This window comes from Heptranchias perlo, chromosome 5 (assembly GCF_035084215.1).
Source record: "Heptranchias perlo isolate sHepPer1 chromosome 5, sHepPer1.hap1, whole genome shotgun sequence".
Lineage (NCBI taxonomy): Eukaryota > Metazoa > Chordata > Chondrichthyes > Hexanchiformes > Hexanchidae > Heptranchias > Heptranchias perlo.
Genome location: NC_090329.1, coordinates 89,866,133 through 89,892,000, shown reverse-complemented (window position 1 = coordinate 89,892,000; position 25,868 = coordinate 89,866,133). Strand labels below are relative to the sequence as shown.

Here is a 25,868-nt window from a genome sequence, read left to right as displayed (position 1 = left end):
AAACTCTCCAGTGGCTGGAGTCATACCTAGCACAAAGGAAAATGGTAGCGGTTGTTGGTGGCCAATCATCTCAGCCCCAGGACATTGCTGCAGGAGTTCAAGGCAGTGTCCTAGGCACAACCATCTTCAGCTGCTTCATCAATGACCTTCCCTCCAACATAAGGTCAGAAATGGGATGTTCGCTGATGATTGCAGTGTTCAGTTCCATTCACAACCCCTCAAATAATGAAGCAGTCCGAGCCTGCATGCAGCAAGACCTGGACAACATCCAGGCTTGGGCTCATAAGTGGCAAGTAACATTTGCGCCAGACAAGTGCCAGGCAATGACCATCTCCAACAAAAAAAAGTCTAACCACCTCCCCTTGACATTCAACGGCATTACCATCACCTAATCCCCCACCATCAACATCCTGGGGGTCACCATTGACCAGAAATTTAACTGGACCAGCCATATAAATACTGTGGCTACAAGAGCAGGTCAGAGGCTGGGTATTCTGCAGCGAGTGACTCACCTCCGAAAGGCTTTCAGCTTTCCACCATCTACAAGGCACAAGTGAGGAGTGTGATGGAATACTCTCCACTTGCCTGGATGAGTGCAGCTCCAACAACACAAGATGCTCGACACCATCCAGGACAAAGCAGCCTGCTTGATTAGCACCCCATCCACCACACTAAACATTCACTCCCTTCACCACCGGCGCAGTGGCTGCAGTGTGTACCATCCACAGGATGCACTGCATCAACTCGCCAAGGCTTCTTCGAAGCACCTCCCAAACCCGCGACCTCTACCACCTAGAAGGACAAGAACAGGTACATGGGAACAACACCACCTGCACGTTCCCCTCCAAGTCACACACCATCCCGGCTTGGAAATATATCGCCGTTCCTTCATCGTTGCTGGGTCAAAATCCTGGAACTCCCTTCTAACAGCACTGTGGGAGAACCTTCACCACACGGACTGCAGCAGTTCAAGGCGGCTCACCACCACCTTCTCAAGGGCAATTAGGGATGGGCAATAAAAATGCCAGCCTCGCCAGTGACGCCCACATGCCATGAACGAATAAAACAAATAGTTACTGTCTTCTACCATGTAACAAATCTAACGAGGTCAATAATTTGCCTTCAATTCCATGAGCTTTAATTTTAGCTAACAGTCTCATGTGGAACCTTATCAAATGCCTTCTGGAAGTCCATATAAACAACATCCATAGACATTCTCTTGTCCACTACTTCAGTTACATCCTCAAAAAATTCAATTAGGTTTGTTAGACATGACCTATCTTTTACAAATCCATGTTGGCTCTTTCTAATCAGTTCAAATTTCTAAGTGCTCAGTAACCCTATAAGGACAGATTTCAATAACTTCCCCACAACAGCTGTTAGTCTAACAGGTCGCTCACTCTCCTTTCTTAAATAATGGAGTTACATTTGCAATTTTTCAATCTAAAAAAGGGACAATTCCTGAAATTGAGGAAGTTTTGGACGATTACGGCTAAAGCTTCTGCAATTTCCTCACTAGTTCCTTTAAAACCCTCTGGTGGAAACAGTCAGGTCCTGGGGATTTGTCAGTCTTTCATGCCATTATTTTTTCTAGTACTGTTTTCTTGCTTATGTAAAGTTTAGTGAGTTCCAGTCCTTGATTCATTGTTTCGTTTCCCTGGAATGTCAGGTATATTATCCTCTTCCTCCACTGTGAAGACTGACACAAAGTAATTATTCAACAAGTCTGCCATTTCCTTATTTTCATTTGCAATATTATCCGCATCTGTTTTTCAAGAGCCCACGTTACCCTTGACTTTTTCTTCTAATATAATTATAAAAACTGTAATCTTGATAACCCTTGCAAATTTCTGTTCATATTCCTTTTTGCAGCTCTTACTATCATTTTTGACTTCTTTTGCTGTTCTTTATATCTCTCCCAGTCCCCGGGATCCACACTATTCTTTGCATTTTTATATGCTCTTTCCTTTAGTTTTATGTTACCTCTCACCACTTGTTGACTATGGCTGTTTTATTTGGCAAGTAGAGCTCTTATGGGTAAGACTGGCCCTGTATTAAACCAAGTTCTTTTTTGAACACCTCCCTCTGTTAATCTGTAGTTTTACTCAATAGTAGTTTTGACAAGTCCCTGTCTCATCCCATTAAAGTTAGCCAGACCAAAATCTAGAATCTTAATAACTATTACATTTCTGCTTTTCAAAAGGTCATGTTTCACTATATTGCTGCAGCTTTTCCAAAGAGACGACCGACAGTGGACAGAGGAAACTGATGCTCTATACTTTAATTGCCACTGCAGAATCTATGGTTAAGGTAAGCAATCGTGGAATTGGAGATAAAATATGAACAATTCAATACTGGGGACACAAAAAAATAAAATTAGAAGCAAGGGATGTCACACAGAACTTTTGGACTCAAAGGGTAATGGAGTTACAGAATAAATTACCAGGAAAAGATTTAAGCAGCCAAGATAACTATGCATTTCTAAATTTCTATGCATACCTGACGAAGGGGATAATCTCCGAAAGCTTGTGATTTTAAAATAAAATTGTTGGACTATAACCTGGTGTTGTAAGATTCCTTACATTTGTCCACCCCAGTCCATCACCGGCATCTCCACATCATCTCTAAAGAGTAAGACAGTATTAAGGATATGGAGAGAAGGCCAGATGGATAGGGGTTTCTCTCAGAATGGGACAGTGGTGTTGGCTTTTTCCACGTTCCGAAACATTACCACCTTAAATTTTAAAATTATATCCATTTTCTTCCGTTAAAACCAAGCATTTCACTTTTTCACTGAAATGTTTTACGGAACAACCAAAAAGGAAAAAGTCAGAAGTCCCTTAACTTAAGGTATCGTCTGAATGCAAAATTGCTCACATAACTGGTCAGAGATTTTGCTGCTCGTAATTGGACAAGTGTGACCTTTGTTGTCAACTCCCCCTCCCCAAATTCTGGTTGGATACATGAGAATTTTTTTTACACAAATCCCAGATAAATATTTATGTAACACTCATAACAGACATAAGACTGTGGTGGCATTGTACACACTTTTACTTTATGGCCCATGTGGTTATAACTTAGATACTCAACAACATTCTGATGTATGTAACATTATTAGCAATAAAGACAAGCAAATAAATTAATGTTACTTTTGCATAGCAGGTAAAAAGAATATTGACTACACAAAATGTAACATCTTTTATTGAAATCTAATCACAATTAAATAGTTACAAATTAACAAATGGACATCAAATACACCAAAATAGTGCAGAAAAAAGTTGACATGCAAGACTTTTTTGATGCTCAATATAGTAACAGGTTAATATGGAAATATATGTATCCTAATGCAAACAGCAAAATAACAGCACTTGATGCAAACAGAAGGTACATGAATTTATCCTAGAAGATGACTAATAAAGGTCAATGCATAAGGTTAGGCATCATACTTGAAAGACTGCCAAAAACTACACAGTAAGCCTGTAGCACAACGTGTTTGCCAAGTTATCAATCTACTATATTGCCATGGGATTTCTCTTTTTAAAAAAAAGACGGCTATGTCAGCTCTCAGCAGGGATGAGGGGATTGTCCAGCTTAAAACAGAGGGGGCAACATTCCACTCATCCCTAATGGTTGAGACATTAATAGACAGTTGTTAAAAGTGGCTGAAATGCAACAGAAAACAGTAACTAGCTATATATCTACTGCTAGATTTTTTTTTTTTAATATGTCTGGATTCCTATCCCTCCAAACAAATATTAACAAGGAGCTAGATAAAAGGCCATTTGGTGCTTGTTACAGCCTTGTCAAAGGCCAATCATGAGAAAGTTTTCCACATTTCACACCATTAGAGGCTCCTTGACAGCAGAATATTTAACCCCATGTCAGATCTGGTTTACAAACATATTTGTAGGCCAGTCACTGAAGCGTGCAGTAAAAAGGATGGGGCCAAAAACCTCAGCCCTTCCGGCACACTCCTGTTGCAACTCCGGCAGGCGTGCACTGGAATAGACAGAATTTAAGCCAGGGCCTTGCCATGCAAGGTAATTCCTGCTCAGCCTGGTATAGGGTGGATCCCCTGCCCACTCTGGCCAGCAGTGCAAGGTGGTCAGGACTTCTTAAAATTTTGATAATTTACAACATCTTGAACGTGGCTCCTTTTCTTAGAGTTTGAAAGCCATCTTAAAATTCTGTGGGCTTTATCCCCCTTCCTCCAAGAGCATACCTGCTCCACATGGCCTACAAATTCTTAAATTGACCAGTCAAACAAAGCCAGGTTTCTGATCTGGAGCATGACCTATAACTAACCCTGGCACTTATTCCAAAAAGTCCACAGCAGTTACACTTTCTAGCCTTAAAGAAATACACACTTGCACTTTATTTTACACGGTATAATTTTCCTGTCCTTACAAAACAATGTATCTAGTACAGCCAGCATCTGTCACACTTTAGGTATCACATTTCATATACACAGTATGCTTCACACTTGTGCCAGAGTGGCTCAAATTTCATAAACATACAATAGCAACAGATCAAGGGGTGGTCAACATACCAATGATGGGAAAAGCATCATCAATTCTAATTAAAAACAAAAGCATGAATGAAAACAACCAATTCAAAATGACAGCAGAAAAATCTTACCAAAAAAAAAAGCCGTGACATGGGATCTTTTACATCCACCTGAGGGGGCAGACGGGGCATCAGTTTAATGACTCATCCAAAAGACAGCACCTCCAATAGTGCAACATTCCCTCAGTACTGCACTGAAATGTTAACCGACATTATGTGCTCAAGTCGCTCGAGTGAGTCTTACCTTCTGACTCAGAGGCAAGAGTGCTACCACTGAGCCAAGGCTAAAGGAAATGAATGGAAAGGGAAATATACCTAAAAGCAGTTGTAAGTGAAAATTAAGTAGTAAGATCCAGAAAGTCCCAGAAATAGATAGAATATAGAAAGTTAGTTATACAACCCATAAACTGGAAACTCTAAGCTAAGTTTTAAAAAATCCTACTGTACCCATTAGTAATTTTCTCTTTACAAACCAGCTAATCTTGTGGTTTGAAATTGACTGTCAATTAAATGCTGAATTATGGGTGGTTTATGATACATATCTGTGCCCATTAAGAACTGGTTTAAGACTGTCCAAACTCATTTCATATAAGACCTTAATACTGGGAAAGACAAAACTTAATTTGATTAGTCTGGAGCTAGAATGGAACCCAGCTTCTAGACTTAGTCACTTGGTTTATTTTTTTGTATAAAAAAAGTGTACATTTTTCCTCTGATGGAATTGTATTGTTCCCAGAAAGTCCCAGCAGTAAACTATTTTAAACAACCATGATTTTAGAAAAATTAAATCTACCAGAATATTGTACAACAGAATTATAAACTTTTGGCTTCCAATTAACAAAAATAGAAAACTAAGCCAATAATTTTCTAGACATCAAATCTTGTGTGTCTCTAAATACTGTAGAAAGTAAGAAAAGTGTTGTTTGGCTTATTTGATTTATTTATAATTAACTGGTCCAATAACAGCTAAAACTGGTCAGCTCTTTTCCCTTGTTCTCCCCCACCCCATTTTGAAAATTGTGACAAATTGTATGATTTTAGATAGGGTAAATCTGAATTTTGAAAAAAAAGTCTTCACTCAGCTGTGTCTATGGAATGAGTAAGATTTACTCTGTTTTATGGCTAAGTTGTTATAGAGGTGGCTAATATACATGCCTGTCAACTTATTCAATAGATTTTCTTTTCTGCTTCAATTCATGTCAGGCTACCAAAAATACAGTCTGTTTTGTGTCTCCATAGACCATAAGGCTACTTTATCTGAACATATTTATGGTGACAGCTGTCTCAAAATATTTCAGATATTGAGATGGGAAGGTCTGAATACCATCAACAGGAGAAACATCTGAGTCCATTAACTCACTGTTTATATTGGATGCCTGCTTGGATATGGTTTGTTAATGGCCATCTGCAATAAGACTGCTTCTGTTTCAAAAGGAAAAAATGATAATCTTAAAATCTAGTGACCTGTAACGGGCCACCAGTGGTCTATTTACCTTGCCTCTTACGAAATTAGTGGGAAATTGGAACTCAAATCGCTACATGAAGTCATAGAATGTGTGTTTCTAAGAACAAGCTAAAAAGAGCTGAAAGAATTATGGATGCTGTCTTTGTTTTTAAAACAGTCAACTTAATTTGTAGTAGTGCATCTTCTATTATTGTGCTGAATCCTATTTTATCAATTTTCCATTTTATCTGTAAAGGAATCTGGACAGTCTCAGCCTATATGTTGGGATGTAATGTAGTAATCTTCTGCATTCTGAGATGGCAAGAGAACTAGGGCTTCCCATGTTTTCTCTGAGCAATGAGGGGTTGAAGAGATGGTTTATTCTTAGTTAATAATCTAAAAACAGAGGCATGGCAGGGCAGCTCAGACCCGTGGAAAGCGCATCCTGTGCCATGTGGGAACTCCAGGACGCTTCCCATGTCCTGGACAACCACTGGTGCAGGAAGTGTCGTCAGCTGGAGGAGCTCGCGCTCCGGGTTTCGGACCTTGAGCAGCAGCTGGCGTCACTGCAGTGCATCCGGAAGGCTAAGAGTTTTGTGGATAGCACATTTCAGGAGATGATCACCTCGCAAGCTTGAGAGTGCAGGCACAGAAAGACTGGGTGACCACCAGCCAAGGAGGACCAGGCAGGTAGTTCAGAAGTCCCCTGAGGGCATCTCACTCTCTAACCAGTATTCAGTTCTGAACACTGGTGGGGGGAGGGTTCCCCTAGGAAGTGCAGCCAGAGCCAAGACCAGAGCACCATGGGCGGCTCAGCTGTACAGGGGTGAAGGAGACAGGGCGGGAGAGCAAAAGTGGTAGGAGATTCCATAGTTAGGGGAGCAGACAGGCATTTCTTCGGCCGCAGGCGTGATTCCAGGATGGTATGTTGGAGGGTAAACAGCCAGAGGTTATGTTCCATATTGGGACCAACAACATAGGTAGAAAGAGGAAGAGGTCCTGCAGGCAGAGTTTAAGGAGTTAGGAAAAAGATTAAAAAGCAGGACCTCAAAAAAAAGGTAGTAATCTCCAGATTACTCCCAGTGCCATGCGCTAGTGAGAATAGAAATAGCAGATGAATGCGTGGCTGCAAAGGTAGTACAGGAGGGAGGGCTTTAGATACCTGGGGCATTGGGACCAGTTCTGGGGGAAGTGGGACCTGGACAAGCCAGACAGGTTGCACCTCAACAGGGCAGGGAGCAATATCCTGGCGGGGAGGTTTGCTAGTGCTGTCGGGGAGGGTTTAAACTAGCTTTGCAGGGGGGTGGGAACCTGAGTATGGATTCAGATGGGATAAAGTCGGAACTGGAAATAGAAGGCAGAAAATCAGTGAGCGAGTCTGGAAGGCAGAGGAAACGAAGGTTAGAAAATAAATAGGAGTTTGGCAGTCCTTAAATGTATTTACCTCAAAGCAAGGAGTATAGAAAATAAGGCGGATGAGCTAAGGGCACAGATAGATATGTGGCAGTATGATAACTTAACTAACAAACATGGCTTAAAGAGGGGCAGGAGTGGCAGCTCAATGTCCCTGGTTACAAGGTTTTCAGACGCAAGAGAGGGTGATAAAAAAAGGAGGGGGTGGCAACTTTGGTTAAGGAAACAATTACAGTTGTGGGGTGGGGGGATGATTTTAAGAGTGTCAAATGAGGCCCTATGGGTTGAGCTAAAGAACAAAAAAGGGGCAGTCACACTACTGGGAGTGCACTATCGACCCTCAAACAGTCAGCAGGAGATAGATGAGCAAATAGGTAGGGAAATTTCTGAGAAGTACAAAAATAGGACAGTAATAGTAGGGGATTTCAACTCCCATAATATTAATTGGGATACAAACAGTGTGAATGGTATAGAGGGCGTAGAATTCTTAAATTGCATATGAGATTTTTTTTATAGCCAGTATATAACAAGCCCAACAAGCGGTGGGGGCAGTTCTGCATTTAGTTCTAGGAAATGAAGAGCAGCAGGTGGAAGAAGCAGCAGTGGGAGAGCATTTTGGTGGAAGTGATAAGTTAGTTTTAGCATAGTTATGGAAAAGGACAAAGACAGAGCAGGCATTAAAATTTTCAACTGGGGAAAGGCCAATTTTAGTAAACTGGGAAGTGATTTAGCAGAAGTAAACTGGAAACAGCTACTTGAAGGTAAATCAGTGTCAGAGCAGTGGGAGACATTCAAAGGGTTAATTCGAGGGGTTCAGGGTAAACATGTTCCCACACATAAAAAGGGAGGGGCTGCCAAATCTAGAGCCCCTTGGATGTCAAGAAGCATTCAGGGTAAGATAAGGCAGAAAAAGAAAGCCTATGATAGACACTGGGAACTCAATACTACAGAAAGCTTAGACGAGAATACAAAGTGCAGGGGTGAAGTTAAAAAGGAAATTAGGAAAGCAGAGAGAGGGCATGAAAACATATTAGCAGGTTAAATCAAAGAAAACCCAAAGATGTTTTATAAATACATTAAAAGCAAGAGGATAACTAAGGAAAGAGTAGGGCCTATTAGAGACCAAAAAGGTAAACTATGTGTGGAGGTGGAAGATGTGGGTATGGTTCTTAATGAATACTTTGCATCTGTCTTCACAAAAGGAGGGATAATACAGGGACTGAAGTTAAGGAGGAGTGTGAAATATTGGATGGGATAAGCATATGAGCGAGGAAGTATTAAGGGGATTACATCTTTGAAAATGGATAAATCACCAGGGCCGGATGAAATGTATCCCAGGCTGTTAAAAGAAGCGAGGGAGGAAATAGCAGAGGCTTTAACAATCAATCATTTTCCAAACATCACTGGATACAGGCATAGTGCCGGAGGATTGGAGGACTGCTAATGTTGTACAGTTATTTAAAAAGGGAGCGAAGGATAGACCAAGTATTTACAGGCTAGTCAGACTAACCTCTGGTGGGCAAATTATTGGAATCATTCTGAGGGACAGGATAAATTATCACTTAGAAAAGCACAGACTAATCAAGGACAGTCAGCAAAGATTAGTTAACGGGAGGTCATGTCTGACTAACTTTATTCAATTTTGAGAGGAGGTGACAAGGAGAATCGACGAGGGTAGCGCAATTGATGTAAACTACATGGATTTTAGCAAGGCTTTTGACAAGGCAGGTTGGTCAAAAAAGTAAAGGTCCATGGGATCCAAGGGACTGTGGCAAATTGGATCCAAAATTGGCTTCGTGGCAGGAAGCAAAGGGTAATGGTCGATGGGTGTTTTTGCGACTTGAAGGCTGTTTCCAGTGGAGTGCCACAGGGCTCAGTACTAGGTCCTTTGCTTTTTGTGGTATTCATTAATGATTTGGACTTAAATGTAGGGGGCATCATTAAGAAGTTTGCAGATGATACAAAGATAAGCTGTGTGGTTGGTGAGGAGGAAAGCTGTAGATTGCAGGAAGATATCAATGGACTGGTCAGATGGACAGAAAAGTGGCAAATGGAATTCAATCCAGAGAAGTGTGAGGTAATACATTTGGGGAGAGCAAACAAGGCAAGGGAATACACAATAAAAAGGGAGGATACCAAGAGGTGTAGACAATTGTAAACAATTTTACAACACCAAGTTATAGTCCAGCAAATTTATTTTAAATTCACAAGCTTTCGGAGCCTTCCTCCTTCCTCAGGTGAACGTTGTTGGATTTCCAACAACGTTCACCTGAGGAAGGAGGAAGCCTCCGAAAGCTTGTGAATTCAAAATAAAATTGCTGGACTATAACTTGGTGTTGTAAAATTGTTTACAATTGTCAACCCCAGTCCATCACCGGAATCTCCACAAGAGGTGTAGAGGAAGTGAGGAACCTTGGAATGTATGTCGACAGATCCCTGAAGGCAGCAGGACAGGTAGATAAGGTGGTTAAGGTGGCATATGGAATACTTTCCATTATTAGCCGAGATATAGAATATAAAAGCAGGGATGTTACACTGGAACTGTATAAAACACTAGTTAGGCCGCAGCTTGAGTACTGCGCAGAGTTCTGGTCACCACATTACAGGAAGAATGTAATTGCACTAGAGGGTACAGAGGAGATTTACGAGGATGTTGCCATGACTGGAGAATTTCAGCTATGATGACAGATTGGATAGGCGGGGGTGGTTTTCTTTGAAACAGAGGAGGCTGAGGGGTGATTTGATTGAGGTGTACAAAATTATGAGTGGATAGGAAAGACCTATTTCCCTTAGCAGAAGGGTCAATAACCAGGAGGCATAGATTTCAAGTGATTGGTAGAAGGATTAGAGCAGAAATGAGGATAAAAATTTTCACCCAGAGGTTGGTGGGGGTCTGGAACTCACTACCTGAAAAGGGTGGTAGAGGCAGAAACCCTCAATTCATTTAAAAAGTACCTAGATGTGCACCTGAAGAGTCATGACCTGCAGGGCTACAGACCACATGCGGGAAAGTGGTTTTAGGCTGGGTGGCTCATTTCTCAGCCGGCGCGGACATGGGCCAAATGGCCTCCTCCTGTGCCGTAAATTTTCTATGATTCTAAAAAGGGTGAAGGTGATATTATTCAAGATCCTTAAGGGAACAGATAAATTGAGTCCTGATAATAGTTTTGAATTTGCAACAAACTCTAGAACCAGGAGACACAGGCTGAAGCTCAGAAAAGGGAAGGTATACCAATGGTTTAGATTTAACATGCAAGGAATGGCAAACATGTGAACTGACTGCCCAGAGTCAATGGTTGTAGATGGTGTAGAAAATTTGATAATTGGATAGATATTTGAGGGAGAGGAAAATTGAGGGTATTAGTTTTTGGCACTGGCCTGAGACTGTAGAATCTTTTCTGGGTCCTGTTCTTTCCTCTGTTTCTATTTGTAGTGTAAGGTTGGTGTGCCGAGAAACTAGAACATTTAGTTAAATTTACTTTTTTTAAAAAAAAGATATTTGTGAACTGTGACATTTGGTTTCACACACTGCTTTTCATCTAATCTACATGAATGGAGTCTATGTAGCAGTGATGCTAAACTATTTGATGTAATCTATATCGCCTAGTTGTAAACAAATTGTACTAAAAACATGTTCAAAAATGAAATGTTTCTTTAAACAGAGGTTATGAGGGAAAACTATAGATCCTTTTTCATATTAAATACTTAGCTCCACATATCCAAGATGTCCCCAACTCAGACCACAAAACACAGGGATGGTATAGTCTTGTGGTCATAAGTGCTACAAGTCTCAAGTCTGTCTTAGAGATTCTCTTGGTTACAGTATTGCTGGTCATCCCATGAGCACTCTCCTGACATCTTTTGTTAAGAAGTGTACTCATACTGCTCAATAGTTAATTATAACATAGCATTACCCAGGGGTGTAACAGTAGGACTGCCTTGTGATCAGTCTTTTGCGCATGTTTCACATGTGCTTCTCCAATCTTTCAGTAGGGGGGCTGAGAAATACATTAACAAAACAAAGCCTGATTATTTGAATTGTGAAGCTGCTTTATTTTTTTTTCCACATAGCAAAATGATTGTAGAGCAACAGTTAAAGCAAGTCCAACTTTTTACTTTATCTCCTTTTTCAAGTGAGGAGTGAGATTAAAAAAGACCAAGCATGCACCTGCTGACTGGCTCATATTTGCTATTACTTTTCTTTTGAGGCAACTTCTTACTGTTAAACCTGATCATCTGCTTTTTTGCTTCCAGTACTGGGACCAGGTTTGGACCTCACATCGGACTTTAAAACTTCACTGATTACCCAAGTGTCTCTTCACCTATAATCTGACCATTCACAGGAAGTGGAATGGCAGGACCTCCAACTCCCTCCCTGTACAGGGAAACGCCACTAGGCCTGTCAGCCAAACCAACTCGCCCTTCTTTCATATATACACAGACACCTCATCAGACTCGCATAGAGAGTTATCTGTACCATAATAAGTATGATTGTTTTGTTCGGCCAGAGATAAATTGCTTAACATCTGCAGTCATTGTGGATAATTAGAATAATAACTTGCATTTATATAGCACCTTTAACATAGTAAGGCGCTTCACAGGAGCCACATAAGGAGATATTAGAACAGATGACCAAAAGCTTGGTCAAAGACGTAGGTTTTAAGGAGAGTCTTCAAAAGGATAGAGGTGGAGGGGTTTAGGGAGGAAATTCCAGAGCTTAGGGCCTAAGCAACTGAAGGCCCGGCTGCCAATGGTGGAGTAATTAAAATCGGAGATGCGCAAAGTGGCCAGAATTAGAGCAGCAGAGATCTGAGGATTGTAGGGCTGGAGGAGGTTACAGAGATAGGGAGGGACGAGGCTATGGAGGGATTTGAAAACAAGGAATGGAATTTTTTTTTTTTTTTTTTTAAAAAGTGTTCCTGGATGGGAGCCAATGTAGTTCAGTGAGCACAGGGTAATGGGTGAACAGGACTTAGTGCAAGTTAGGGATATGGGCAGCAGAGTTTTGGATGAGCTCAAGTTTATGGAGGGTGAAAGATGGAAGGCCAGCCAGGAGAGCATTGGAAGAGTCAAGTCTATAGGTAACAAAGGCATGGATAAGAGTTGCAGCAGATGATCTGAGGCAGGGGTGAAGACGGACAATGTTACGGAGGTGAATAAGTATTTAGTTAACATGTCAAATCCCCTGCTTTCCCAGTGCCACAGTCTGTTTATTTTTTAAATTATAAAAGATGTGCAAATTCACTTAGTTTTAATACACAACCCTTAAACATAACTCATTCCCCAAAATCTTCTCCATGAAGAAAACAAAGTTAACATAAATCCTAAAATGGGACAGTTATCATCAACTTTTTTTTTTAAATAAAAAGGAATGGGATAGAGGAGTGTCACTGCTGAAAGACTGAGTTTAACAACGTTTTAAAGTTGTGGAATTAACCAAACGAATTATCTCGCTACCATTCCAGCATTACACCAGTGTCCTTATGTTTGATTAGTTGGTAAAAATGTCTTCACAGGTCTGTTGACATTTAAGAGCACCACTATCCTTCATGACTATTAAACTAGAAGTGATTGAGATCATTCCACTGCCATCCTAACAAAATGAAAACAGTAGCACTAACAATCCACTGCTGTAGGGGGAAAAAAATGCAGGTCTCTGCAAGATGCTATGGTTGAAGAGTTAAAATGATAATTTATATTAAAAAAATAGGGCTTCAGCTTGATTTTCTCAACTTTACTATTTATTTGGTACAGCTGATGTAGAACATTAAAACTGTTTACAATTTCTTTGATAAAATGTCAAAACTTTGTAGGTAAAGCAATGATAAAAACAACAACTTTCACTCAAAGGAAATGGATCACCTCCTTGGACGACATTTCAAAACCAAATGCTAAACATCTGCACTATATTTGAACGCTTGTCCAAATAAACAGTTAAAATGTCAAACATACTCTATCCATATATTACATCAAACAGTTTCTTCAAGAAGGCTCCTTTAAGATTTGAAATTTGGCAAGAACTTAAAGCACTAAATGTCATATCCCCTCCAGCTAGATGAGCAATTGTGGATTTGTAGCTAAATATTTTAAGGAAAAAAAAATGTTCAGAAAAATTTCCACCCGAGGCAATATAAAACCTACCAGATTGTCCAAATTGCCTGCATTTAAAATGGGGACTAGTGTGAGCATATTTTTTTTTTGGGGGAGGAGAGAGGAAAGAGGAAAGAGGGAGGGGGGGGGGGAGGAGGGGAAGAGAGGAAAGAGGGAGGGGGGGGGGGAGGAGGGGAAGAGAGGAAAGAGGGAGGGGGGGGGAGGAGGGGAAGAGAGGAAAGAGGGAGGGGGGGGAGGAGGGGAAGAGAGGAAAGAGGGAGGGGGGGGAAGGGGAAGAGAGGAAAGAGGGAGGGGGAGGGGAAGGGGAAGAGAGGAAAGAGGGAGGGGGAGGGGAAGAGAGGAAAGAGGGAGGGGGAGGGGAAGAGAGGAAAGAGGGAGGGGGAGGGGAAGAGAGGAAAGAGGGAGGGGGGGAAGAGAGGAAAGAGGGAGGGGGGGAAGAGAGGAAAGAGGGAGGGGGGGAAGAGAGGAAAGAGGGAGGGGGGGAAGAGAGGAAAGAGGGAGGGGGGGAAGAGAGGAAAGAGGGAGGGGGGGGAAGAGAGGAAAGAGGGAGGGGGGGGAAGAGAGGAAAGAGGGAGGGGGGGGAAGAGAGGAAAGAGGGAGGGGGGGGGAAGAGAGGAAAGAGGGAGGGGGGGGGAAGAGAGGAAAGAGGGAGGGGGGGGGGAAGAGAGGAAAGAGGGAGGGGGGGGAAGAGAGGAAAGAGGGAGGGGGGGGAAGAGAGGAAAGAGGGAGGGGGGGGAAGAGAGGAAAGAGGGAGGGGGGGGAAGAGAGGAAAGAGGGAGGGGGGGGGGGAAGAGAGGAAAGAGGGAGGGGGGGGGAAGAGAGGAAAGAGGGAGGGGGGGGAAAAGAGAGGAAAGAGGGAGGGGGGGGGAAGAGAGGAAAGAGGGAGGGGGGGGAAAAGAGAGGAAAGAGGGAGGGGGGGGAAGAGAGGAAAGAGGGAGGGGGGGGAAGAGAGGAAAGAGGGAGGGGGGGGGGGAAGAGAGGAAAGAGGGAGGGGGGGGAAGAAGAGAGGAAAGAGGGAGGGGGGGGAAGAGAGGAAAGAGGGAGGGGGGGAAGAGAGGAAAGAGGGAGGGGGGGGGAAGAGAGGAAAGAGGGAGGGGGGGGGGGGAGAGAGGAAAGAGGGAGGGGGGGGGGGGAGAGAGGAAAGAGGGAGGGGGGGGGGGAGAGAGGAAAGAGGGAGGGGGGGGGAGAGAGGAAAGAGGGAGGGGGGGGGAGAGAGGAAAGAGGGAGGGGGGGGGGAGAGAGGAAAGAGGGAGGGGGGGGAGAGAGGAAAGAGGGAGGGGGGGGGAGAGAGGAAAGAGGGAGGGGGGGGAGAGAGGAAAGAGGGAGGGGGGGGGAGAGAGGAAAGAGGGAGGGGGGGGGAGAGAGGAAAGAGGGAGGGGGGGGAAGAGAGGAAAGAGGGAGGGGGGGGGGAAGAGAGGAAAGAGGGAGGGGGGGGAAGAGAGGAAAGAGGGAGGGGGGGGAAGAGAGGAAAGAGGGAGGGGGGGAAGAGAGGAAAGAGGGAGGGGGGGAAGAGAGGAAAGAGGGAGGGGGGGAAGAGAGGAAAGAGGGAGGGGGGGGAAGAGAGGAAAGAGGGAGGGGGGGGGGGGAGAGAGGAAAGAGGGAGGGGGGGGGGGGGAGAGAGGAAAGAGGGAGGGGGGGGGGGGGAGAGAGGAAAGAGGGAGGGGGGGGGGAAGAGAGGAAAGAGGGAGGGGGGGGGAAGAGAGGAAAGAGGGAGGGGGGGAGGGAGGAGAGGAAAGAGGGAGGGGGGGGGAGGAGAGGAAAGAGGGAGGGGGGGGGAAAGAGAGGAAAGAGGGAGGGGGGGGAAAGAGAGGAAAGAGGGAGGGGGGGAAAGAGAGGAAAGAGGGAGGGGGGGAAAGAGAGGAAAGAGGGAGGGGGGGAAAGAGAGGAAAGAGGGAGGGGGGGGGAAGAGAGGAAAGAGGGAGGGGGGGGGAAGAGAGGAAAGAGGGAGGGGGGGGAAAGAGAGGAAAGAGGGAGGGGGGGGGAAAGAGAGGAAAGAGGGAGGGGGGGGGAAAGAGAGGAAAGAGGGAGGGGGGGGGGAAGAGAGGAAAGAGGGAGGGGGGGGGAAGAGAGGAAAGAGGGAGGGGGGGGGAGAGAGGAAAGAGGGAGGGGGGGGAAGAGAGGAAAGAGGGAGGGGGGGGGAAGAGAGGAAAGAGGGAGGGGGGGGGGAAGAGAGGAAAGAGGGAGGGGGGGGAAGAGAGGAAAGAGGGAGGGGGGGGGGGGGAGAGAGGAAAGAGGGAGGGGGGGGGGGGAAGAGAGGAAAGAGGGAGGGGGGGGGGGGAAGAGAGGAAAGAGGGAGGGGGGGGGAAGAGAGGAAAGAGGGAGGGGGGGAAGAGAGGAAAGAGGGAGGGGGGGGGAAGAGAGGAAAGAGGGAGGGGGGGGGAGGAGAGGAAAGAGGGAGGGGGGGGAAGAGAGGAAAGAGGGAGGGGGGGGGAAGAGAGGAAAGAGGGAGGGGGGGGAAGAGAGGAAAGAGGGAGGGGGGGGGAAGAGAGGAAAGAGGGAGGGGGGGGAAGAGAGGAAAGAGGGAGGGGGGGGGAAGAGAGGAAAGAGGGAGGGGGGGGAAGAGAGGAAAGAGGGAGGGGGGGAAGAGAGAAAGAGGGTGGGGGGAGAAAGAGGGTGGGGGGAGAAAGAGGGTGGGGGGAAGAGGAAAGAGGGAGGGGGGGAGAAAGAGAGAGGGGGGGAAAGAGGGGAAAGAGGGAGGGGGGAAAGAGGGGAAAGAGGGAGGGGGGAAAGAGGGGAAAGAGGGAGGGGGGAAAGAGGGGAAAGAGGGAGGGGGAAAGAGGGGAAAGAGGGAGGGGGGAAAGAGGGAGGGGGGAAAGAGGAAGGGGGGGAAAGAGGGAGGGAGGGGAGAGAGGGAGGGAGGGAGAGAGGGAGGGAGGGAGAGAGGGAGAGAGGGAGGGAGGGAGAGAGGAAAGAGGGAGGGAGGGAGAGAGGAAAGAGGGAGGGAGGGAGAGAGGAAAGAGGGAGGGAGGAGAGAGGAGATGGTAAGAAAAAGGAAAATATTTAATCTGAAATGCTCCCTTCCTAAAGTGACTATTTAAAAAAAGATTTGCCTAGTTAGGAAGTCTGCTGGAGACCACCATGCTGTGTTTCTTAGTTCAAAAAGAGTTCTATTGAGGTCTGCAGCAGGTCCATCAGTGCACAGCTTTCATTAATTTGATCAGAGGTGGTCATCCATCCATGTTCTGTACATTGACCCATGTACTCAATTTGATTACAATATATTCAGCATCAGCCAGGGCACAACACTAATCCATATAGAACACAAGAACCTAGAGTCCAAGATTAGGAAGCATGTCAATCCTCCTTCAAATGAGGGGTGGATGGATGAACCAGTGGTTCTATATTCACTGCCAAGACCACCACACCAGTAGAATGTACACATCTGCATTGAAATTGGGTACGTCAGCAGTAAGAGCCATCAATGGGGACTCATACATTTGAAACCTGAGCAGCAAAGTCCAGGAAATACGAGTGTGCATACATTTTTTCATCATTAGGTAGTATGAAAAGCAATGTCTGATTCTGTTTTGCAATACTGCTGCGCTCAAGTCAACAGCATGCCATATGGACTCTGATATTCTTTAAAACATTCTCCCTTCAGTCCCCCGCACCGTTTATAATAAACAGGAGCAACGTACCCTACAATATCAAACAAAATACCAGCTGTAGATTAATCAGAATTATTTATTTAGCTATCATGTGAATGTTATATGAAGCTAGAGAATTTACAAGAAATGCTAATTTGGTTTGCAGACGTGTAAACAGCTGACTTTAAAATGAATAGCTTAAACTGCACTACATTCCCCACATACTATAAAAAAATAAATCACAACTGACAAGGGCATGAAATACAACAGTTTTTCTTTTACTATTGAACACAGTCGTGTTCCTAACATTTAGCTACCAAAAATATTTGTAGCTAGTGCCAATTCATATGCGCTCAGGCTTCTTACAAACCATTTAAAAGAAAAATGTGAATTTAGCATCTTGCAATTTATTTATATCAATCTGTTGCATTCTTTTCAGCAACACAAATGTATAGATAGCACTGTTTAAACAAGTGCTGCTACACTGTGAAGAACACAATGTAAATTATTCACAAAACCAACATTCATAGTTGTCCAACATGTTTGATATGGTGGTTTATTAACCCCATCACCTTTAAGATGAACAGAAATATTAATCATTTCAATGAAATACACCTCACACCACATACATTTTTTAGCTGAAATCTTTCACCATTCTATTCAGTGTCCAAACATGATTTTATTTTCATGTCAATGTGTCCGTTCATGCCTCAACAGATAAGCAGCTACAATGAAACGCAGCAGCAGTTTAAAGCTTACAATCTTCCAGAAACGACACAATTGTCATGACTGCCTAATGTGTAGCCCATTGTACTGAAATTTTTCCCAGCGATAGCAGTCCAAAATTCCATGGGGTCCCACATCCTAACTCCAGCTCGAGAACAGTGAAACCCCCAGGAAAATAGCCAAGACCTTGCTGGGCCGATCTAGGAACTTCCTCTTTGCCTTCTAAGAGGCAAAACTTTTGTCTAGTCCTTACAAGGCAATAGTAGCTAAATGGACAGTGTTAGGGGAATTATCCCCCTAAGCTGAGAGTTCCCACAACTGGAGCTGTAAGGACACCTGGCATAGTGGTGCCAGCTTGTACGTCAGGGGAGTGAAGACAAATCAGCCTCCATAAGGGTGCGTGCAGGGACCACTAGTGGGTTCCCGACAAAGCAAGGGGCCTGGACACCAAGAATTTAACTTCAGAAGAAAATTTACTGCAGATCGGCCCCCTACATGAGGAAGGATAGATCCATCGTCAGGGTTAGGAGGGATGCCTGGGCAACCCCTCATCACTCCACCACACAGGCGGGTAGAAACCAGCGTTTCGAGCAGGCATGGGCAACCAGTGTCGGAGGTGTTTCCAAAGTGGTGCTTGTGCCCACCTGACCTATGCTAGTGAGGTGCTTCCCAATCACCACAAAACTCTGACAAGGCCAACACTGGAGAGCACAATCAGGTGCCACTCCGGCAGTTATGCCAGGACCACGATTGGAGGAATTTCAAGGCCAGTCACCTGTTTTTAGATGAAGACCTTTATTATTGAAAGAAAAAGCTGATCTAAGGTTACAAATTACAAACACAAAATCTAGCTAATTACATACATTGTTTCCTTTTGAGAAATGTTTTTCCTGCTAAAGAACAATACTTACTATAGTTGAGAACATTTTTTTTTAAAAACAGTAAGATACAAATAAGCTTCAGCTGTGCAAAGTAGATTACAGGCTATAAAACTGAAGTGAAACAAATACTGCACAAAGTATCCATTGTACCTGTAACTAATGATTTCTCCAATAATGCAGAATCATTAATTTCCCAACCATGCTAGCCTAGAAGATAAACAAATGTCAATTCACTAGAGATTCATTGCTAGATTCAGAGTGTGTGCTTTGCTGGTAGTTTCTGCTGATGTCTGAAGATCAACTGAGACTCTTGACTCCTCAGAGTGAAGAATAAATCACTTGGAAATACAGAAATGTATACCCAGTCAACATAACCAAATGAAGTTGAAGCAATTGGGGGGTAAAAGCAGTGCTCTCATACTCCTGATACTTCTGTAACATACACAGCAGCATTTAAGATATAGTTTGTTTGGCTAATTACATTATGGCATATTGCTGCTCAGCTGAAAATCTAAACAGGATTACCCAGACCTTAATTCAGAAGTGTGCACGCTAAACCTTCAGCTGATCATTTTCCATGACAGCTAGCCGAAGTATAAAGATAAAATGTTCTAAGGGGAGTTCTTTTGAAGGTACAAAATACACGGGCCTCGATATTAACCCCCCCACAGCAGTCGGGGGTTAAATCGGCAAATGCGTGAAGCACGACCCCAACCTCACGCGCCACTTGCTGTTTTTACGGCGGCAGGTTTTGTGGCGTCCGAGAGTCCCACCACTTCATTAACGTTTAAAATCAGGCTCCTACACTGCATTTGGGAGCCAGATTTAAAATTCACTGCCGCTGCATGGGTGTCCTATGAGTCAGGAAACCTGGTAATGAAAGGGAGGTAGGCGCTGCCGACTCCACAAGGCTAGTGTCTTTTCCAGCACTCATGGGCAAGTAGTGCTTCCCCCCCGGCTCCTCAAGGAAGCCTTCGGCCTCCCCACCGCCAATTGCAATCTCCTCCTTCCCTTCTCCAAATCATTGGTCTTCCTCCCCACTACGATAACCGACCTCACCCCTCTCTCGACTGCCAGGGACCATCCAAGGGTCCCCAGCTACAAACTCCTAGCGCTGGTTTTCCCTCCGAGCAGCCAGCCAGGCAGTCAATTTGGTCGGCTGCTGGGCAGGAAACTCATCCAAAAAAATTGATGAGCTCCTACTGTTAAGTTCGGCAGGACCTCCATGTCCGCGGCCTTTGAGTTCTTCGGCCTTCCCCGCAATCTACCCGTAAATAATCAGGGCCATGGTTTTCATTAGTCACTTGAATTTTTTTGGCTATTTCATGAAGAAAATTATGAATGGAAATACCCAATCAAAACAAATTGTTGAAGAAACTAGAAATATGCTGTAAAGAGAGGCTGGGAAAAAAAATCCTGAACAAGTTACCTCGACAAAATTTCCACATTTTCAGGATACTCAGTTGTGCAACCATTTTTAATAAAATGTAATAGAATTTTTAAAAAATTCTTCCAACATACTACTTGTCCATTTATCTGCATTTTTTTTTCTTCTTTTGCAGGTGATAAAATGCAGGACCTATGATGGCAAAGCCAACGTAATATCAATGGACAACTGGTCAACAATTCAGATGCCCTGAGAGTTCTAGATACTATATTTGACATTCAGCATTAGCCGTAACATTTTCAGGGTTGGGAAATTTGTACTTGGCATATTTACAACTCGTTCAGGATATCCACTTGGCATCAATTGCCAATGGTAATTCTTTATACTAGTGATAAACAGCCAATTCAGCTCATAATTAGGGGTGAAAAACATCTGCAGCTAAGCAGTGACAAATTGCAGAGCTAATTCCTGGTGGCGTGGAGTCCAATTTGGCCTCTATATGGCAGAAAACTACAGAAGTGCTCACAGGAATGCCTCCTACTCAAATTGCCACTGATGAAGAAACTGTATACCAAGAACAAAGAGGCATTACCCTACAAATAGATTTTACAAGATCTGAACAAATTACTTGCATTCAAAATAAAGCACAAACATACAAAAAACTTATTCTAAGCCTATTCATTGCCTACTGTGACCCCCAAATAGAACAATTTGCATCTATATAGCAACTTTAATACAGTAAAACATCCCAAGGTGCTTTACACGAGCATTATCAAACAAAATTTGACACCAAGCCACATAAGGAGATATTAAGACAGGTCACCAAAAGCATGGTCAAAGAGGTAGGTTTTAAGGAGTGACTTAAAAAGGAGAGAGGTGCAGAGAAGTTCAGGGAGGGAATTCTAGAGCCTAGGGCCTAGGCAGCCAATGGTGGAGCGAGTAAAATCAGGGATGAGCAAGAGGACGAGATCTGAGGGTTGTAGGGCTGGATGAGGTGAAGAACATAAGAACTAGGAGCAGGAGATAGTCCCTCAAGCCTGCTCCGCAATTCAATCAGATCATGGCTGATCTTCGACCTCAACTGCACTTTCCCGCCCGATCCCCATATCCCTCAATTCCCCTAGAGTCCAAAAATCTATCCATCTCAGCCTTGATGACCCAGCATCCACAGCCCTCTGGGGTAAAGAATTCCAAAGATTCACAGCCCTCTGCGTGAAGAAATTCCACATCTCAGTCTTGAATGGCCGGCCGCATATCTTGCGATTATACCCCTGAGTTCTAGACACTAGCCAGGGGAAACAATCTCAGCATCTACCCTGTCAAGCCCCCTCAATCTTATATTTCAATTATATCACCTCTCATTCTTCTAAACTTGCGTGTATAGGCACATTCTACTCAAGAAGGTTACGGAGATGGGGAGGGGAGGCCATGGAGGGATTTTTTTAAAAAAATTGTTCATGGGATGTGGGCGTCTCTGGCAAGGCCGGCATTTATTCCCTAATTGCTCAAGAAGGTGGTGGTGAGCCGCCTTCTTGAACCGGTGCAGGCCGTGTGCTGACTGTACTCCCACAGTGCTGTTAGGAAGGGAGCTCCAGAACTTTGACCCAGCGATGAAGAAGGAACGGCGATATATTTCCAAGTCGGGATAGTGAGAGACTTGGAGGGGAACGTGCAGGTGTTGTTCCCACGTGCCTGCTGCCCTTGTTCTTCTAGGCAGTAGAGGTCACGGGTTTGGGAGGTGCTGAAGAAGCCTTGGCGAGTTGCTGCAGTTCATCCTGTAGATGGTACACACTGCAACCACTGTGCGCCGGTGTAGGGAGTGGATGTTTAGGGTGGTGGATGGGATGCCAATCAAGCGGGCTGCTTTGTCCTGGATGATGTCGAGCTGCTTGTGTTGTTGGAGCTGCACTCATCCAGGCAAGGGGAGAGTATTCCATCACACTCCTGACTTGTGCCTTGTAGATGATGGAAAGGCTTTGGGGAGTCAGGTGAGTCACTCGCCGCAGAACACCCAGCCTCTGATCTGCTCTTGTAGCCGCAATATTTATATGGTTGGTCCAGTTAAGTTTCTGGTCAATGGTGACCCCCAGGATGTTGATTGTGGGGAATTCGGCGATGGTAATGCCGTTGAATGTCAAGGGGAGGTGGTTAGACTCTCTTGTTGGAGATGGTCATTGCCTGGCACAAATGTTACTTGCCACTTATCAGCCCAAGCCTGGATGTTGTCCAGGTCTTGCTGCATGCAGGCTTGGACTGCTTCATTATCTGAGAGGTTGCGAATGGAACTGAACACACTGCAATCATCAGTGAACATCCCCATTTTTGACCTTATGATGGAGGGAAGGTCATTGATGAAGCAGCTGAAGATGGTTGGGCCGAGAACACTGCCCTGAGGAACTCCTGCAGCAATGCCCTGGGGCTGAGATGATTGGCCTCCAACAACCACTACCATCTTCCTTTGTGCCAGGTATGACTCCAGCCACTGGAGAGTTTTCCCCGATTCCCATTGACTTCAATTTTACTAGGGCTCCTTGGTGCCACACTGTCAAATGCTGCTTTGATGTCAAGGGCAGTCACTCTCACCTCACCTCTGGAATTCAGATCTTTTGTCCGTGTTCGGACCAAGGCTGTAATGAGGTCTGGAGCAGAGTGGTCCTGACGGAACCCAAACTGAGCATCGGTGAGCAGGTTATTGGTGAGTAAGTGCCGCATGATAGCACTGTCGACGACACTTTCCATCATTTTGCTGATGGTTGAGAGTAGACTGATGGGGCAGCAATTGGCCAGATTGGATTTGTCTTGCTTTTTGTGGACAGGACATACCTCGGCAATTCTCTACATTGTCAGGTAGATGCCAGTGTTGGAGCTATACTGGAACAGCTTGGCTAGAGGCGCAGCTAGTTCTGGAGCACAAGACTTCAGCACTACAGCCGGGATGTCGTTGGGGCCCATAGCCTTTGCTATATCCAGTGCACTCAACCGTTTCTTGATATCACGTGGAGAGAATCGAATTGGCTGAACACTGGCGTCTGTGATGGTGGGGATATCAGGAGGAGACAGATGGATCATTCACTCGGCACTTCTGGCTGAAGATGATTGCAAACCCTTCAGCCTTGTCTTTTGCACTCACGTGCTGGACTCCGCCATCATTGAGGCTGGGGATAGGAACAGGAGTGGGCCATTCAGCCCCTCGTGCCTGCTCCGCCATTTGATAAGATCATGGCTGATCTGTGATCTAACTCCATATACATGCCTTTGGCCCATATCCCTTAATACCTTTGGTTGCCAAAAAGCTAACTCAGATTTAAATTTAGCAATTGAGCTAGTATCAATTGCCGTTTGCAGAAGAGAGTTCCAAACTTCTACCATCGTGTGTAGAAATGTTTTCTAATCTCGCTCCTGAAAGGTCTGGCTCTAATTTTTAGAATGTGCCCCCCTACTCCTAAAATCCCCAACCAGCGGAAATAGTTTCTCTATCCATCCTATCTGTTCCACTTAATATCTTATAAACTTCGATCAGATCACCCCTTAACCTTCTAAACTCTAGAGAATACAACCCCAATTTGTGTAATCTCTCCTCGTAACTTATCCCTTGAAGTCCGGGATGTTTGCAGAGCCTCCTCCTCCAGTTAGTTGTTTAATTGTCCACCACCATTCACGACTGGATGTGGCAGGACTGCAGAGCTTTGATCTGATCCGTTGGTTGTGGAATCGCTTTGCTCTGTCTATAGCCAGGATGAGAATTTTAAGTTAAGGTGTTCCCGGACCAGGAGACAATATGGGTCAGTGAGCACAGGGGTGATGGGGTAACAGGACTTGGTGCGAGTTAGCTTACGGGCAGCAGAGTTTTGGATGAGCTCAAGATTATGGAGAGCAGAAGATGGGAGGCCAGCCAGAAGAGCATTGGAATAGTCCAGTCTAGGAGGTAACAAAAGCATGGATGAGAGTTTCATCAGCCGATGAGCTGAAGCGGTGGAGACAGACGATGTTACTGAAGTGGAAGTAGGCGGTCTTAGTGATGGAGCATATGCGTTCAGAAGCTCATCTCAGGGTCAAATAGGACACCAAGGTTGCAAACTATCTGGATCAGCCTCAGACAGTGGCCACGGAGAGGGATGGAGTCTGTGTCTAGGGAACAGAGTTTGTGGCAGGGACCAAAGACAATGGCTTCGGCCTTCCCAATATTTAGTTGGAGCAAACAGCATGGAAAAAACATTTAAAATGGCGATGAGTCCAGGAGAAATATATCCCTCTAAAAAGCAAGAGCAAGCTAGCCAGTAAGGACACACCATGGATGAAGAAATAAGGGCAAAATTGAAACTAATGAAAAAAGCATATACTGAGTACATAGACCACAAAAGGAGGGTGACAAAAGGGAATACGAAAAGGTTAGGAAAGACGTCAAAACAATTAGGAAGGCAAAGAGAAACTACAAAATTAAATCAAGGAATAAAAATAAAGTATTCTAACAGACACAAACAACGAAAGAAAACAATCAGGATAGGGCCTCTAAGATACATATGATAAATTCACAGGGGTTGATAGTGAAATGGCAGAAATATTAGTTACTTTGCCTCAGTATTTACCAGGAGAACTGACATGGTGGACATGAGATTAGAAAAGAGATTTAAAAAGACAGACATGTGAGATGGGGAAGGAGATAATTGATAAACTGATCAAACTGAGAAGGGATAAAACCCTTTGGATGGGGAAGTGCATCAGAACTGGCAGACAGCTATTTAAAAAAGGGAGATGGAACAAGTCCAGGGAACTATAGACCAATTATAACGTCTGAAGTAGGAACAATAATTGAATCCTTACTCAAAGATTTAATAGGCAAACATTTTGGTAGCAAGAATAAAGGAAGCCACATACTCCTTGGAAAATAAGTATCTAAATGGGGATTGGGCAGCAAAGTGGAGTTGAGGTTGAAAATCAGCCATAATTTGATTGAATGGCGGAACAGGCTCGAGGGGCCATGTGGCCTACTCCTATTTATGTTCTTATGTAAATGGGGTAGAGGAGCAGAGTCATCTGGGGGTACAGATACACAAAATCGCTAAAAGGAGCGATGCAAGTTAATACGGTCATGAAAAAAAGCAAAAAGCCAACCAAGCACTTCGGGTTCATTTCTAGAGGGATAGAATTGAAAAGCAGAGACGTTATGTTAAACTTATTTAGAACCTTGGTTAGACCACAGAACTGAACAGTTCTGGGCTCCATATGAATTGGAGAAGGTGCAAAAGAGATTAACTAGGATGATGCCAGAACTGAAGATATACCTATCAGGAATGATTGAGCGGGCTGGGGCTTTTATCTCTAGAAAAAAGACTGAGGGGTGACCAGATAGAGGTCTTTAAGATTATAAGAGGATAGATGTAGAGAAGATGTTTCCACTTGCAGGGGAGACCAGAACTGGGTAGCCATAAATATAAGATAGTCACTAATAAATCCAATAGGGAATTCAGGAGAACTTCTTTACCCAAAGAGTGGCTAGAATGTGGAATTCACTACCACAAGGAGTAGTTGAGGCAACTAGCATAGATGCATTTAAGCACACAAGGGAGAAAAGAATATGCTGATGGGGGTTAGATGAAGTAGGGAGGGAGGAGGCACGTGTGGAGCATAGACACCAGCATGGACCTGTTGGGCCAAATGGCCTGTTTCTGTGCTGTACATTCTATATATATATTTGACCTCATGCTCACCAATCCACTTGTCACAGATGCATCTGTCCATGACAGTATTGGTAG

The 25,868-nt window shown here is 44.4% G+C and overlaps 1 protein-coding gene and 1 long non-coding RNA gene across 5 annotated transcripts in view; one reads left to right on the top strand and one right to left on the bottom strand.

Annotated features, from left to right (window-relative positions):
* The window catches only part of LOC137321921 (uncharacterized), a 102,604-nt gene extending 81,846 nt beyond the window's left edge, over nucleotides 1-20,758 (top strand). For both annotated transcript variants that reach the window (XR_010962924.1, XR_010962923.1), the window contains 2 exons: nucleotides 2,204-2,310; nucleotides 20,291-20,758. This is a non-coding gene — a long non-coding RNA (uncharacterized lncRNA). The remainder of the gene's footprint in view (nucleotides 1-2,203; nucleotides 2,311-20,290) is intronic.
* me1 (malic enzyme 1, NADP(+)-dependent, cytosolic) overlaps nucleotides 1-25,868 on the bottom strand; it is a 409,773-nt gene that overhangs the window by 235,488 nt on the left and 148,417 nt on the right. The window lies entirely within an intron of this gene.